Below are 17,596 nucleotides of genomic sequence, written 5' to 3'. Positions count from 1 at the left end.
TCGCTCTCTACTACTCACTCTCTACTACTCACTCTCTACTACTTTACTACTCTCTACTACTCTCTACTACTCACTCTCTACTACTCACTCTACTACTCACTCTCTACTACTCTACTACTCTCTACTACTCTCTCTACTACTCACTCTCTACTACTCTGCTACTCACTCTACTACTCTCTACTACTCTCTACCACTCACTCTCTACTACTCTACTACTCACTCTCTACTACACTCTACTACTCTCTCTCTACTACTCACTCTACTACTCTCTACTACTCACTCTCTACAACTCTCTCTCTACTACTCACTCTCTACTACTCTCTACTACTCACTCTCTACTACTCATTCTCTACTACTCACTCTCCACTACTCAGTCTCTACTACTATACTACTCTCTACTCTCTCTACTACACACTCTCCACTACTCTCTCTACTACTCACTATGTACTACTCTCTACTACTCACTCTCTACTCTCTATTACTCACTCTCTACTCTCTACCTCTCTACCTCTCTCTACCTCTCTCTCTACTACTCTCTACCTCTCTACCTATCTACCTCTCTACCTCTACATCTCGACCTCTACCTCTCTACCTCTCTACCTCTACCTCTACACCTCTACCTCTCTACCTCACTCTATCTCTCTCTACACGCACACTTATGCACATATATATATGCATATATATGCATATGCATTTATATATATGTATGTGTATATATATATATATATATATATATATATATATATATATATATATACATACATTATCTACTGGCGGTCGCCAGTAGATAGTTATAGTTAGGACCTATTTTCCATAGGAAATCCGCAAAATTCTAGTTGGAATAACGTTAGCGCCGGTTGACGAATCCTCGCAAAATTTTCCAAACTTTTGGCAAGCTCCGCTCTGCTCCTACCCTGAAAGTTTTGCGGTGATCCGTCAAGCGGGGGCAGAGAAAAAAGGGGGTCCCAAAATGCGTTTTCCCCATGCAATTTCCCTTAGGATCTGTTGTCGCAGCTACAGCCCGAACCGCTGAACGGAATGACACCAAATTTGGCAAAGAGGTAGTCCTCAGTTCGGACTCGGGCCTTTTGCATATATGGTGTGAATCTGTTCAGTAGTTCCTGAGAAAATTAGGGTAAAAAAGTTAGTGATATCTATGGCCGCGGAGGATCTGCGGACCGTACCCGCACCGTAAGCGCACCCTCCCTGAACCGAGCGCGCACCCTCCCCGAATCGAGCGCGCACATTCCCGATCGCGCGCTGAATGCTAATTGGCTGTCGAGTGTCTCTCTACATCCGAAACCAGGAATTGTTGGCGGCCATTTTCTGCCTCGGTAGAAGCGAGGCTGAAGATGCAAGGGGCCCCCTTTTATAAAAAAAAAAAAAACACGGGGCAATGCGCGCACGGTGCGCGCATCTTATCGCGTTGGATGCACGGATTCTCTTGCGGTGGGTGCGCGGATCCACGGCAACGTTTTTTGAAAAACGACAAGAAATCATTGGTTGCATGACAACTTTTTTTTACACTGAAAGGTAGGGTGTATATTTCTGTTTTTTAAAGGTATGATTGTTATTGGTTAACAAAAACAGATTGTAAGGAACATTATATATGATAAGCTGATATGTTGAAAAGTCAAGCACACTTCCTGTCTTGTGTAGGAACATTGTGTGCTGAACTTGTGACCTGTGAGCTCAGTGCAGTGTTCCATGACCTGTTTCTATGGTAACAGGCAGAAGGCAGATTGGGGGAAGGGTTGAAATGTATTTCAGTTGGAAAGGGTTGAAATGTTTAACCAATAGAAATGTGTGTTTGCTTTTGAGTTTATGTGCGAAGGATTGTGATTTGATGTTTACATGTATAAGTGTGGAAAATGAAAGGGAAACTTTTTCATTCTTTGCTTTTGCTGAGAGGTGCACAGTGTAGAGATTCTGTAAAAGAAAATATGGTGAGTGATTGATATACTTCTTAATCTACAAAAGAACTTGAAAGATGAGTTATTTAATTGTGAGGGGATGTATGTAGACTATTTTGATTTTAATCAGACTAATGTATTTTTCCTGCTAAAGTGTAGGGAGTACTTTTTTTCTCTACAATGTGTGTGCATGTAGAAACCATTCTGTGATAAGCATTTGTATTTTTCATGTGTTTGTAAACAGATAACTGTGCAGGTTTTATATTTTGGTAGAATTAGAAACCAGTCATTGTTTATGAATTTGTGAAATGAGTTATGTTATGTTTCTATACTAAAATGTAGTACTACTTCTAGATGAAGAAATGTGTTTTGGTATAGTGCAAGGGATAGTGTTGTTTGTCTAGAATCACACAGTGAGTCTGTGTGCATTTGGGAAACACTGTGAGAGAAGCATTTGGTAAAATTGTGTATTTGCTGACAGATAACTGTTTTAACTTGTCATATTGTGAAGTTTTAGTAGCATTAGAAGACAGTTATGGCTTATGATTTGATTAAATGAGTCAGGCTTTGACAGAAAAGTGCAGTCCTGAAATATGTAGATTTTGTGCAGTTCCCTTCCCAGTTGCACTGTAGTGAATGAGTTTTGGTAAACTCCTAGGGATAGTGGTGCATGTCTAGAATCACAGTGTGAGTTAGTGTGTATTTGGGATCAGTGTGAGAGAAGCATTTGGTGATATCATGTATTTGCTTACAGATAACTTTGTTAAAACCTGTCATGTTGTGAAGTTTTAGTAGCATTAGAATCCAGTCTTTGGTTATGCGTTGATTAAATGAGTCATGCTTTGACACTGATGTGCTATACTTAAATATGTAGATTGTGTTCAGTACCATTAACTCTTCTAGACTAGTGAATGAGTTTTGGTAAACTCCAAGAATAGTGTCGATTGTCTAAAATCACACTGTGAGTCTGTGTGCATTTGGGTAAGGATTGTGAGAGAAGCATTTGGTAATATTGTGTATTTGCTGACAGATAACTGTTTTAAAACCGGTCATGTTGTCAAGTTTTAGTAGCATTAGAAGCCAGTCTTTGTTTATGCTTTGATTAAATGAGTCAGGCTTTGACACAAAAGTGCAGTTCTGAAATATGTAGATTGTGTGCAGTTCCCTTACCACTTGCACTGTAGTGAATGAGTTTTGGTAAACTCAAAGGGATAGTGGTGCTTGTCTAGAATCACACTGTGAGTTAGTGTGTATTTGGGATCAGTGTGAGAGAATCATTTGGTAACATCATGTATTTGCTGACAGATAACTGTTTTAAAATCTGTCATGTTGTGAAGTTTTAGTAGCATTAGAATCCAGTCTTTGCTTATATGTTGAATAAATGAGTCATGCCTTGACACTGATGTGCTGTACTTATATATGTAGATTGTGTGCAGTCCCCTTACCCCTTCCACAGTAGTGAATGAGTTTTGGTAAAGTCCTAGGATAGTGTTGATTGTCTAAAATCACACTGTGAGTCTGTGTGCATTTGGGTAAGGATTGTGAGAGAAGTGTTTGGTAACATCGTGTATTTGCAGACAGATAAGTGTCTTAAAACATGTCATGTTGTCAAGTTTTAGTAGCATTAGAAGACAGTTATGGCTTATGCTTTCATTATATGAGTCAGGCATTGACAGTAAATTTCAGTTGTGAAATATGTAGATTGTGTGCAGTTCCCTTACCACTTGCACTGTAGAGAATGAGTTTTGGTAAACTCATAGGGATAGTGGTGCTTGTCTAGAATCACACTGTGAGTTAGTGTGTATTTGGGATCACTGTAAGAGAAGCATTTGGTAACATCATTTATTTGCTGACAGATAACTGTTTTAAAACCTGTCATGTTGTGAAGTTTTAGTAGGATTAGAATCCAGTCTTTGCTTCTGCGTTGATTAAATGAGTCATGCTTTGACACTGATGTGGTGTACTTAAATATGTAGATTGTGTGAAGTACCATTAACTCTTCCAGAGTAGTGAATGAGTTTTGGTAAACTCCTAGGATAGTGTTGCTTGTCTAAAATCACACTCTGAGTCTGTGTGCATTTGGGTAAGGATTGTGAGAGAAGCATTTGGTAACATCGTGTATTTGCTGACATATACCTGTTTTAAAACCGGTCATGTTGTGAAGTTTTAGTAGCATTAGAAGCCAGTCTTTGCCTATGCTTTGATTATATGAGTCAGGCTTTGACATAAAAGTGCAGTCCTGAAATATGAAGATTGTGTGCAGTTCGCTTACCACTTCCACAGTAGTGAATGATTTTTGGTAAACTCCTAGGCATAGTGGTTGTTGTCTAGAATCACAGTGTGAGTCTGTGTGCATTTGAGAACCACTGTGAGAGAAGCATTTGGTAACATCGTGTATTTGCTGACAGATAACTAATTTAAAACCTCTCATGTTGTCAAGTTTTAGTAGCATTAGAAGCTAGTCTTTGCTTATGCATTGATAAAATGAGTCAGGGTTTGACACTAAGGTGCAGTACCATGTACTATTCTGTTCACTGTGGCAAAACTGAAAATGTAAAAGTTTTACCTAAGCACTGTCCTAGAAGTAGTCTGATTATTTAGTCAGTTTCTAAGTACCAAATAGACTGCTTCAAATGTCTATGCAGTATGCATGTAGTGTTCGAACATACTATACACTTGTCTTTTACACCTTCAATTCCCTAGTCAGTATTCATACACTTCCAGGAAATATCCTGACACTTCCTTTGCAGTCCTCTAGAGACCCATTCAACAGCATGTACTAATCCATTCACTGCGCCAAAACACAAACACTTATAAATTCACCAAGACACTCTCTTTCCAGTACTCTATTGATTCAGTCACTGCCTAAGTATTCATGCACAGAGCCAGGTCTTAGCATATGGACTTCTTCAAACCCCGATGCACTATGCATGCAGTCCTCTAAGCACCTACACACTTGTCTTTCACACCTTCAATTCCCCAGTCAGTATCCGTTCACTTCCAACAAACACCCTGTCACTCCATTTGCACTCCTCTAGTGACCCATTCAGCATCATATACTAATCCATTAACTGCGCCAAACCCTAATAAATTCACCCAGGCACTCTCCTTGCAGTACTCTAATCATTCAGTCAGTACCCAAGTACTCATCCAGTGACCCAGGCCTTAGTATATGGACTGCTTCAAACCCTTATCCACTATGCATGCAGTCCTCTAACCACCTACACAATTGTCTTTCTTACCTTCAATTCCCTAGTCAGTATCCATACACTTCCAGGAAATACCCTGTCACTCCCTTTGCAGTCCTCTAGTGACCCATTCAGCACCATGTACTAATCCATTCACTGTGCTAAAACCCAAACACTTATAAATTCACCAAGATACTATCTCTGCAGTACTCTAATCGTTCAGTCAGTGCCTAAGTATTCATACACTGAGCCAGGCCTTAGCACATGGACTGCTTCAAACCCCTATGCACTATGCATGCAGTCTTCTAACCATCTAGACACTTGTATTTCACACTTTCAATTTCCTAGTCAGTATCCATACAGTCCAGCACTTGTGACTGCCTTTGCACTCCTCTAGTGACCCATTCAGTACCAAGTACTAATCCATTCCCTGTGCGAAAAGCCTACCACTTATAAATTCACCTAGGCACTCTCCTTGCTGTACTCTAATCATTCAGCCAGTACCCAAGTAGTTATGCAGTGAGCCAGGCCTTAGCACATGGACTGCTTTAAATGCCTATGCAGTATGGATGCAGTCCTCTAATCACCTACACAGTTGTGTTTCACACCTTCAATTCCCTAGTTAGTATTCATACTCTTCTAGCAAACACCCTGTCACTCACCCAGCGTGTCTCCTTATAGTACTGTAATCATTTAGTCAGTTAGCATGTAGTCTTTTAGTGAGGTAGGCTTTAGGGCATGAACTGCTTCAAAGTAGTATGCACTATGCATGTAGTGTTTTAACGATCGTCACACTTGTGGTTCAGGGCTATAGTTTCTTAGTCAGTTTTTATATAAAATGTGTTTGTACAGTAATGGAATAGTAGAAATTTGAAAGTTATTAATATACATTTATTTGTGTTGCTTTTTTACAGCTACAGAACAGGAGTGTTTCTCATCTGTTTGCACTCTTCTCGTGCAAGATTGTTTGGATGAAGGGTCCTTAGGTGTTTCATCATACTTGCTGTGCCGCACAAGTATTTTTTGTTAGGATCCCCTCGTAACAGAACTCTTTGGCAAATCTTGCGAATGAAGAAGGTGGCATTGGTCTTTGTTTGCCCCTTGGAAAAAGTTAAAAATTTCTTCACCACTTAAGAAAAACGTTGTGGGCGTGGTGCCTTCTGCAAAAAAAATTCCTCAGATTAGGTAAATATTTTAAAGCGGCAACATTTACAGTTTTTGTAAGTTAAACTTATTAAATTTTGTTAGCTGTATACATTTTATATATCTGTGATTTGTTTCTTGTGGTATTTTGTTGAGAATACCATGTTGGTTTTTTTTTAACAAATCTTTTTGATTTTCCAGGTCTGTCGTCGACATCCGTGGTTCCCACAGGAGTGTTCCGCCTTGTTGTTTTGTATTATTGTTGTTACATTTTGTTTATTAGTTTATTGTTTATATTTATGTTAATACAAAAATAAAGTTTGAAAATAGTTTATCGTTTATATATTTATTATTATAAAAATATTATAAAAAATAAAGTTTGAAAAAAAAATTAATAATGTTTTTGGTTGTTCTCTTAACTGCTGTGTGACTCTTTCTTGTTCTTATTACTGTTATTTGATGGAGTCCACCATGGTGTTACATTTTGGGGCACTTATCGCTGGAATACTAGTGATATCTGCAGTTTACACCAACTTCTGAATAGTGTGTTAGATTTATCTCAACTTTACTTCCGTTAAAGTGCTGATAATGAAATGGAGAGTAGCCGTTCCCGTGCAAAAAGACATGAGGTGCACCTTTGCGATTTATTCTAAATACTAAAATCCTGTATTGTATTGCACTGAGGTATTGGTTGCACTTACAGTGTACACACAAAATCTATTGAGAAATCTCATTGTATTTATATTGATTGGGAATAGTGCGTCAGGTGCTGGATCTTGACGAGATACACTGCTCAGTTTGTATATTGTTGTGCACACGAAAAAAATCACATCACAACTTTCACACGAATTGCAATGCGAAAGAAATTCCGGCGATAAGACACGTTAGCACCAGGGATTTTACACCTGCTTTCTGCTGGTGTTAAGCAGGACAACTACCTGCACCATGAAAGGGAGCACAGCCAAGAGCCACACCAGAACACCCACAGGTGCCATAGAGTCAATTAGCATGATACAGGGATACCCATGAGGGCCAGAAGACTCATCTCAACAACTCCACGACCGCCAATGCCCCCCAAACCCACATCTTAGTAAGTGTGTCCCTGTGGTCATTGTCTTAGCATTATAGGCACGAGCCCTGCAACATCACAGTGTGCTGTCACCTCAGCGTTGGCAGTGAGCCTGGATGTGTAGCTACGTACGCATCCTCCTGCATGCACAACTGGCGTGTGCTGGTCTGTTGTTCACAGGTCAGTGCAGGGGTGTGCCTATCCGGCAAGGGGAATGGGGTGTCTCGGACATGTCCGTGTACAGGAAGTGCGGTAAGTGTGTCTCTGTGTTCTGGTGTGGCCTGTTACAAGAGCTGCAGCAGTCGATGTTGTAAAGTGGCATGCACCACCTCCAAACGGCACTGTGATGTTGGATTGTAGCAGGACATGCACAAATAGGCATTACAATGGCGTGCCGTACGAGTGCACGAGATACAACAGCTCACCGTACAAAAGTGTGGGGGCTCGTGGGAGGGAGGAGCAGCCTTTTGGCAACATAACACACAGTGAACTCGACCATGTGCCACATGCTGGGCATCTCATCCATGATGACCACGGTCGCAGACATCCCACAACACCAACGACTGGCCTTTGTAAACATCCTGTAGGAATGCAGCGTGGTTTTCACTTCTATGCTCGTTCAGTGGTGTGATGTTGGCAGGTTGTGTGACTTGTGCTCCTTGTTGGTGTGTTTCATTTTGGCCATTGTTAGTCTATATGTGTGTTGTACTTACTTGTGCATGTGTGCCATTCTGCCCATCTCCCCCCCTCCTCCCACTCCCTGCTTCTTCCTCTTCCTAGAGCTGTTGTGTCTATAACTTTGTTGCTGCACACATAAATACATGTAAAGAATAAATTAGAATAGTTCCTTGATTCTTTTAGGTTTCAAAACTTCCCTATTGGTTTCTTTTTAATTTTCCATATGAACCGTTTTTTAAAATATTCAACAACACATAGAAGTCAGAAGTGCAACGTATTCTATCAACACACTTTCTAGAACATTCTACAATACGTGCAGGTTAAAAGTTCATCAATTTTGTAAAACTTTACGATATTTTTTTGTAACATTTTCTTGAACATTTAACGACACATGCAGGTTAAAAGTTGAAAATTGTTTTAAGTTTGAACAGTGCCTTCCAAATGCAAGTAGCAGGTGTGGTTGAGCTGATCAAATGTTATCCTATGATATGTACTCCACGTTGAAACTGCTTTTTCTTAACCAATCACAAAGATGCTTTTCCACAAAACTAATGTGCACCCTACTTTTGAAAAAGAATGCTTTTCATGATATCTTCAGAGATAAGTTATAGATAGGAATTAGCATTTAAAAAACCTTTGAAATTCACTGAAAAAACCATAGGTTTCATGCACGTTATAGTTAGGAATTGGCATTTAAAAAACCTTTGAAATTCACTGAAAAAACCAAAGGTTTCAGGGGCGTTATAGTTAGGAATTGGCATTTAAAAAACCTTAGAAATTCACTGAAAAAACGATTGGTTTCAGGGGTGTTATAGTTAGCTGGACATTTCCCTCGTACAAAACCCTAGAAATTCCCCTGTTATAGTTAGTTCAGCTAACTATAACTCGCGCCCCCGCAATGCACTGCTGATGATGTCACATATTACATCACTCATGACATGGTCAGTGACATCACTGATGACATCTCAAATGACATCACTGATGACATCACTGATGACGTCATCCATGTGAAAAATTAGTGCATCTTCTCACATCCTAATATAACCTTTGATACACCGACTCAAAATTTCAGACGGCCATTTTGACAACCATAGATACTCCAATACCAATAACTACTCACCCACTCATTGACTTTTAAGTCTACATACATCTCCACTCACTCACCTGTACAGTCACTCATACTTACAGTCACTCTGTGCATTTATACACCCATATAGACACTCACACACCGCCAATCATCCATTGAGGTACTGACACATCTAGTCAGTCATGCAAATAATTAATCACAGTAAAATTTAGTCACCTATACAGTTAAAAACACTCAAGTTCACTTACTCATAAAAATACTAACAAATTCTATGTCTTCCTGCAGAAAAACAAACTGCACATGACACAGATATCCTTGCACTATGGCGCATACAGCCACTCCCAAAATCACACACTCTCACATATAGATAGTTATATACTCTTACACACATACGTTTCTCTTTTCCTCTGTACAGCCGCCGCTCACCAAACCAACGGGTGCATCGTCGCAAAGGACCACCCAGGAAAGGTCCGTAATATTTTCTCTTTCTTTCGCCCCACGACAAAGATTGACGACGCTCTGTTCTGGACAAATATTTTATTGGGACAGCTTGGAAGGACACGTTTCGCCTGCCCAGCAGGATTGTTCACCAATAGTTTAACCATTTAGAAATCGGCCATTATAACCGCAGTGCATGAATACCTTGTCACGTGATACAACTACAATTTCAGTGTATTGAACGAAAGACTAATAGTTCTTTAACATCGAACTTATCTAAACTCCTCCGATCGTTTCATAAAAAAAATTGTATACATTAATACATTGCAATAGGTAGATGTTCATACAGAAACAGATATAAGCTAAAGTATTGAACAAGCCGCAAGGACAGCTCTTGCAATTCATTTTTTCTGATTTCAATAAAACTTTATATAACCACTGAAATCACACGCACTCTCCTTATTGAATCAAACGTATGTGTCATTTAAACCCTAGTGGGTATAACATAATCAATTTTCTAACTAACAATCAGTTAAAGTGTTGCTAACACGTAACAAAATATCTTTCAATTCACACATATACACTGCGTTTCACATATGTACTTACTGACACATGTACAACTGAGATATACATTCAATCACTAACACACCCATACATACACTCACCCAACCATACAGTCCATCACAGATGCACTCTTAAAAACATGCACCCACTGAATCACCCACTCACACATATAGTCACAGAGATGAAGAAATGTGTTTTGGTATAGTGCAAGGGATAGTGTTGTTTGTCTAGAATGACACAGTGAGTATGTGTGTGTTCGGGAACCACTGTGAGAGAAGCATTTGGTAACATCGTGTATTTGCTGACAGATAACTGTTTTAAAACCTGTCATGTTGTCAAGTTTTAGTAGCATTAGAAGCCAGTCATTGCTTATGCTTTGATTAAATGAGTTAGGCTTTGACACAAAAGTGCAGTCCAGAAATATGTAGATTGTGTGCAGTTCCCTCACCACTTCCACAGTAGTGAATGAGTTTTGGTAAACTCCTAGGGATAGTGTTGCTTGTCTAGAATCACACTGTGAGTCTGTGTGCATTTGGGAACCACTGTGAGAGAAGCATTTGGTAACATCGTGTATTTTTTACCAGATAACTCTTTTAAAACCTGTCATGTTGTCAAGTTTTGGTAGCATTAGAAGCCAGTCTTTGCTTATGCGTTGATTAAAGAGTCATGCTTTGACACTAATCTACTGTACTTAAATATGTAGATTGTGTCCAGTAGCATTACCTCTTCTAGACTAGTGAATGAGTTTTGGTAAACTGCTAGGGATAGTGTTGCTTGTCTAAAATCACATTGTGAGTCTGTGTACATTTGGGTAAGGATTGTGAGAGAAGCATTTGGAAACATAGTGTATTTGATGACAGATAACTGTTTTAAAATCGGTCATGTTGTCAAGTTTTAGTAGGTTTAGAAGCTATTCTTTGCTGATGCATTGATACAATGAGTCAGGGTTTGACACTAAAGTGCAGTATCATGTACTATTCTCTTCACTGTGCCAGAGCTGAAAATTTAAAAGTTTTACCCAGGGACTAAGCTAGCAGTAGTCTGATGATTTAGTCAGTTTCCAAGTACTCATGTTGTGAACCATACATTACCACATAGATTGTTTGAAATGTCTATGTAGTATGCATGCAGTCTTCTAACATACTATACACTTGTCTTTCACATTTTCAATTCGCTAGTCAGTATCCATACACTTCCAGGAAACACCCTGTAACTCCCTTTGCAGTCCTCTAGTGACCCATTCAGCATCATGTACTAATCCTTTCACTGTGCCAAAACCCAAACACTTATAAATTCACCAAGATACTATCTTTGGAGTACTCTAATCATTCAGTCAGTGCCTAAGTATTCATGCACTGAGCCAGGCCTTAGCACATGGACTGCTTCAAACCCCTATTCACTATATATGCAGTCTTCTAACCACCTAGACACTTGTCTTTCACACTTTCAATTCCCTAGGCAGTATCCATACAGTCCAGCAAACATCCTGTCACTCCCTTTGCACTCCTCTAGTGACCCGTTCAGTACCAAGTACTAATCCATTCACTGTGCGAAAAGCCTACCACTTATAAATTCACCTAGGCATTCTCCTTGCTGTACTCTAATCACTCAGTCAGTACCCAAGTAGTCATGCAGTGAGCCAGGCCTTAGCACATGGACTGCTTTAAATGCCTATGCAGTATGGATGCAGTCCTCTAATCACCTACACAGTTGTCTTTCACACCTTCAATTCCCTAGTTAGTATTCATACACTTCTAGCAAACACCCTGTCACTCACCAGGTGTGTCTCCTTATAGTACTGTAATCATTTAGTCAGTTAGCATGTAGTCTTTTAGTGAGGTAGGCTTTAGGGCATGAACTGATTCAAAGTAGTATGCACTATGCATGTAGTGTTTTAACCATCGTCACACTTGTGGTTCAGGGCTATAGTTTCTTAGTCAGTTTTTATATAAAATGTGTTTGTACAGTAATGGAATAGTATACATTTGAAAGTTATTAATATACATTTATTTGTGATTCTTTTTTTTTCTTGTGATTTGTGATACAGAACAGGAGTGTTTCTCATCTGTTTGCACTCTTCTCGTGCAAGATTGTTTGGATGAAGGGTCCTTAGGTGTTTCATCATACTTGCTGTGCCGCACGAGTATTTTTTGTTAGGATCCCCTCGTAACAGAACTCTTTTGAAAATCTTGCACATGACGAAGGTGGCATTGGTCTTTGTTTGCCCCTCGAGAAAAGTAGAAAATTTCCACACCACAGAAGGAAAACTTTGTGGGCGTGGTGCATCCTCCAAAAATTCATCCTTAGATTCGGTGAATATTTTAAAGTGACAACATTTACAGTTTTTGTAAGTCAAAACGTATAAAATTTTGTTAGCTCTATGCATTTTATATATCTGTGATTTGTATCTTGTTTTTTTTTTGGGAGAATAGCATGTTGGGTTTTTTTTAACAATCTTTGAGATTGTTTTTTTTTGCCCGCTGTTAAGTGATGAGTACGATTGAAATCACTATTTTTATTGAAATTTAATATATTCTGAAAACAGCCAAAAAGGCAAAAAAATTACTTTGTGGAAATTATGCTGTGTTGTAAAAAATGTATTATTACATGTTATATATTTTTTTCCTTTTCTTTCACAGATCCAAATTTTAAAATAAGCAATTTTTATGAATTTAGATTGGAATGAAAATGTGAAAAAAATGTGTACCATTTTTTATTCCTATTACTGTGAAGGTAAGTTTAACTAAGTCTCAATATGCAGAATGAGGAGGTCTGCAAGAAGCTACAAAGTTGAAACATGTTTCTAAAAACACTCTGTTTATACCTTTGTAGTTTTGAAATCTGACCATAATCAGATGTCATGTGACCTGCTAAAAAAGAGATTTGAGGGGTTCATAAAATTTCCTATTTTAGCTATTGAAGGACCGCAATTATTTCAATCATTCTTCTTTGAACATCTTTGCAGCCAAAACTCTGTGCTTACCTTTTATCATTCGCAAGGAATTTTAAAACTGGAAATATGTCACTTTTTGTAACATAGTTATTGTGTAAGATACTCTTTCATATTTACAAAGAGAGGAAAAGGCACTCTGTGCACTTTTTATACTCCATGTAAATACAACCTCATCATGCAGACCACTTTGTGTTGAAAGGGTGTTCTATAAGTGTTGTTGTGCATGATTGCACTTAATACTCATAGAACAAGACACATGTCTAGATTTATCCTAAATCATAAATCTCGATATGTGTGTGAATGGTGCACCATTCTAAAATTGGTGTAGGAAAGCACAACAAGGAGAAATGATTTAATTTTTCCACATTTTTATATCTTCAATGCATGCTGAAATGTTCAGCATACATTGAAGGAGAAAAATGCATTTTCTCATTGTTTTTGTGCAGGAAGGTGTGTCTTCCTGTAGAAAAACAAACAGCACATGACACAGATATCCTTGCACTATGGTGCAAGGGTGCCTTTGTCACCACATGGCTGCAGTTTAAGTAGCCGTGCAGACAGAAGCATAGATTTGCAACATACATATGTACATATGTTGCATCCCTGTACTTCGGAAGTACTACAGCACACTGCAGTTAAAGAGGTTACTGTGTGATGCTGCAGCACCTCCTCATAGTTCTGCACTTATACATTCACCATACGCTACTAATGCATTCATTCAGTCAATTACGTACCACACATACATTCATCTAAACTAACACTAACAAAGAAATTTAGCTCTTTTTTTAAACCAGGAAAGTTAGTTCTTACAAGAACTTTTTTTTTCTTCTTTCTTCTTTTATCATTTTTTTTGAGTTTTCTGAACCATTATTACTTTTTTGTTCATTTTTCTGCAAAAAAAACCCAAAAAACAAAACAGGAGAAACCAAACAATGAACTTCAGGGAACAATAAAAAAAAAACAAAAAAAAAACTAGCAATCAGATCGATCGACTGCTCACCATAGCACAAAGTCGCATTGCACTTAGTGCAGAGCACTTTTAAAAATTTAAATTGAGGACGGATGTCCAAGGTTTGGGCTGATGGATGCACTCTTGAGGTGCTCGGCTGCGATGAGGTGGATGGCGCAGGAGTAGGAGTGTTTCTCATCCGTCGGCACTCTTCTCGTGCAAGATTGTTTGGATAAAGGGTCCTCATGTGCTTCATCATACTTGCCGTGCCGCACGAGTATTTCTTGTTAGGATCCCCTCGCGACAGGACTCTTTTGCAAATCTTGCACGTGACCAAGGTGGCATTGGTCTTATACTGCCCCTCGGGAAAAGTAAAAAATTTCCACACCACAGAAGAAAAACGTTCTTTAGGTGGTGCCTCCGCCAAAAGTATAAGGTGATGCAGGTGATGCCTGCTGCCCTGAAGCCATTTTTAGTTAAAAAAAGTTAGAGCTAAGTGTAAACTTAGTCTAAAAAATCTTCTTCTCTCCAAAGAGATGGTGCTCTAAAGAAGGTCAATGAAGAATGATTGAAATGGGTGGGGTCTTTTAATAGTTAGAAGAGGAAGTGTAATGAACCAATCAAATCTCTTTTTTTGCAGTCACATGGGCTCTGCGCACCCTTTGCTTACACAGCACGCACCCAGCGCGCATCTGCGAAATTGAATTTTAAAAAATTATAGGATTAGATGTGAAAATATATTAGTTTTAAGACTAGTTTAGAGTTTGTCTTCAATTAATATTCACATGAAATACATATATATATGTTTTTTTAATGTTAAATATTTCGCGGGATCCGCGCACCTACCGCGTCATAGACGCAGATGATGCATCGCGGAAGTGCGTAAACGTCGCGTTACGTACATCGAACGTGTCGCGTATAGGCTGGGAGTCGCGTACTGGTCGCATTGCAATCGCGCACTAAACACGTACCCAACGCTTACCATGCGTGGATGCTATCGCGTAGGGATCGAGAATGGTGCGCGGATCCAAAAACATTGAAAAAATATATATAAAATAAAGTTTTGAACATACAGTTAAAAAAATATGTTTGAAAAACGCATTAAGTTCAGATAATATTTTTTAATTTTTAAAAGAATTGATTGAAAAAATAAGTTTAAAAAATGGTGATAAAAAAGTATTTAAAAAAAAACGTAATTAATGAAATTGACACACTGAATTTGAAAAATATACAAATCCAATGAAAATCATTAAACATGATATCTTCAGAGATAAGTTATAGATAGGAATTAGCATTTAAAAAACCTTTGAAATTCACTGAAAAAACGATAGGTTTCATGCACGTTATAGTTAGAAATTGGCATTTAAAAAACCTTTGAAAATCACTGAAAAAACCAAAGGTTTCAGGGGCGTTATAGTTAGGAATTGGCATTTAAAAAACCTTAGAAAACCATAGGTTTCATGGGTGTTATAGTTAGTCATTTGAGATGTCATCAGTGATGTCATGAGTGATGTCACTGACCATGTCATGAGTGATGTAATATGTGACGTCATCAGCAGTGCATTGTGGGGTGCGAGTTATAGTTAGCTGAACTAACTATAACAGGGGAATTTCTAGGGTTTTGTACGAGGGAAATGTCCAGCTAACTATAACACCCCTGAAACCGATGCTTTTTTCAGTGAATATATATATATATATACATACATATGTAAACATATATATAATCTGCATATCTATATTAATACAAATATAAATGCATGCATACATATCCATATGCATATATGCATTCATATGCATGTTATGTACATGAAAGTTTGAAAAACACTAATAAAAGCAAAGCTAAAAAGCCACCTATTTACAAACAGAATTTCTTTAACTTAAACAAGGGCGAGACCTATTGCATTTTCAATGCTTATTTACTTTGGTTCCATCAAGAAGGCATTCAGATGTGTCACACATTTCCATACATTCTGAATGGTAGCACTCTAGTTGCTCATTAGTTCACTGTAGTAAAGCTACTGCTCACCAGGGAAGTCTGCTGCTAGTATTCAAAGTGCATCTTTCAGTCTGCATGTCAGAATCTTTTAATGAAATAGAAGAGGATTTGAGAAGTCAAAATGTGCCCTAATTTTTCTTTCTGCAGCACTAATCATAATTTCTATGGCAAAATGAACCCCCTCATGTTGTTCCTTTTTAAAATAAATGTTTTAAGAGTTACCAGTTTATTCCAATCAAGATGGCTTCAGGTGTGCCATACTTTTGTCATAAGTAAGACTGTTAGCGCTCTAGATGTTCTTTAGAACACTCTATGACATTCTGTAATTGGGCTATACTTGGGCTACATCTGGGTGATATTTGTGCTACATTTGGGCTCTTTTGTCTCTGGTGGCCATCTTGGGAGACTTATTTGTTATGAAGTTTTCTAATTTCCTCATTTACTACAGTCTCCTCAGTAGGAAATACTTTCAGTTTTTACTTTGATTCCATCAAAAAGGCATTCAGATGTATCACACATTTGCCATCAACTCTAGTTGCTTATTAGATCACTGTAGTAAAGCTACTGCTCACCAGGGAAGTCTGCTGCTGGTATTGAAAGTGCATGTTTCAGTCTGCATGTCAGAATTTTTTAATGAAATAGAAGAGGAGTTGAGAAGTCACTCAAAATATGCCCTAATATTTCTTTTTTCACACTAATCATAATTTCTATGGCAAAATAAACCCCCTCATTGTGTTCCTTTTTAATTTAAACTACTCACTCTCTACTTCTCTCTCACTACTAACCTCTACTACTCACTCTTTACTACTCTCTACTACTACTATCTACTACTCACTCTCTACTACTCCCTCTCTACTACTCTCTACTAATGAATCTACCACTCACTCTCTCCTACTCACTCTCTACTACTCTCTACTACTCTCTCTCTACTACTCCCTCTCTAGTACTCACTCTACTACTCTCTACTACTCACTCCCTACTACTCTCTGTCTACTACTCACTCTCCACTACTCACTCTCTACTATTCACTCTCTACTATTTACTCTCTACTACTCGCTCTCTACTACTCTCTACTACTCACTCTCCACTACGCACTCTCTATTACTCGCTCTCTACTATTGTCTTCTACTCACTCTCTACTACTAACTCTCTACTACTCTCTCTGCTACTCACTCTCTACTACTCACTCTCTACTACTCTACTACTCTCTACTACTACTTACTCTCTAAAATTCTCTACTACTCTCTACCACTCACTCTCTACTATTCTACTACTCACTCTCTACTACTCTCTCTCTACTACTCACTCTCTACTACTAACTGTACTACTCTCTACTACTACTCACTCTCTACTACTCTCTACTGCTCACTCTACTACTCTCTACTACTCTCTAGCACTCACTCTCTACCACTCTACTATTCACTCTCTACTACTCACTCTACTACTCTCTACTACTCACTCTCTACTACTCTCTACTACTCACTACTACTCACTCTACTACTCACTCTCTACTACTCTATTACTCTCTCTCTACTACTCACTCTCTACTACTCTCTACTACTCACTCTCCACTACTCACTTACTACTACTTGCTCTCTACTACTCTCTACTACTCACT

This window comes from Triturus cristatus, chromosome 6, assembly GCF_964204655.1.
Source record: "Triturus cristatus chromosome 6, aTriCri1.1, whole genome shotgun sequence".
In the NCBI taxonomy this organism is placed as follows: Eukaryota; Metazoa; Chordata; class Amphibia; order Caudata; family Salamandridae; genus Triturus; species Triturus cristatus.
The sequence above is the reverse complement of the archived record's forward strand: the minus strand, read 5'-3'. Positions refer to the sequence as shown.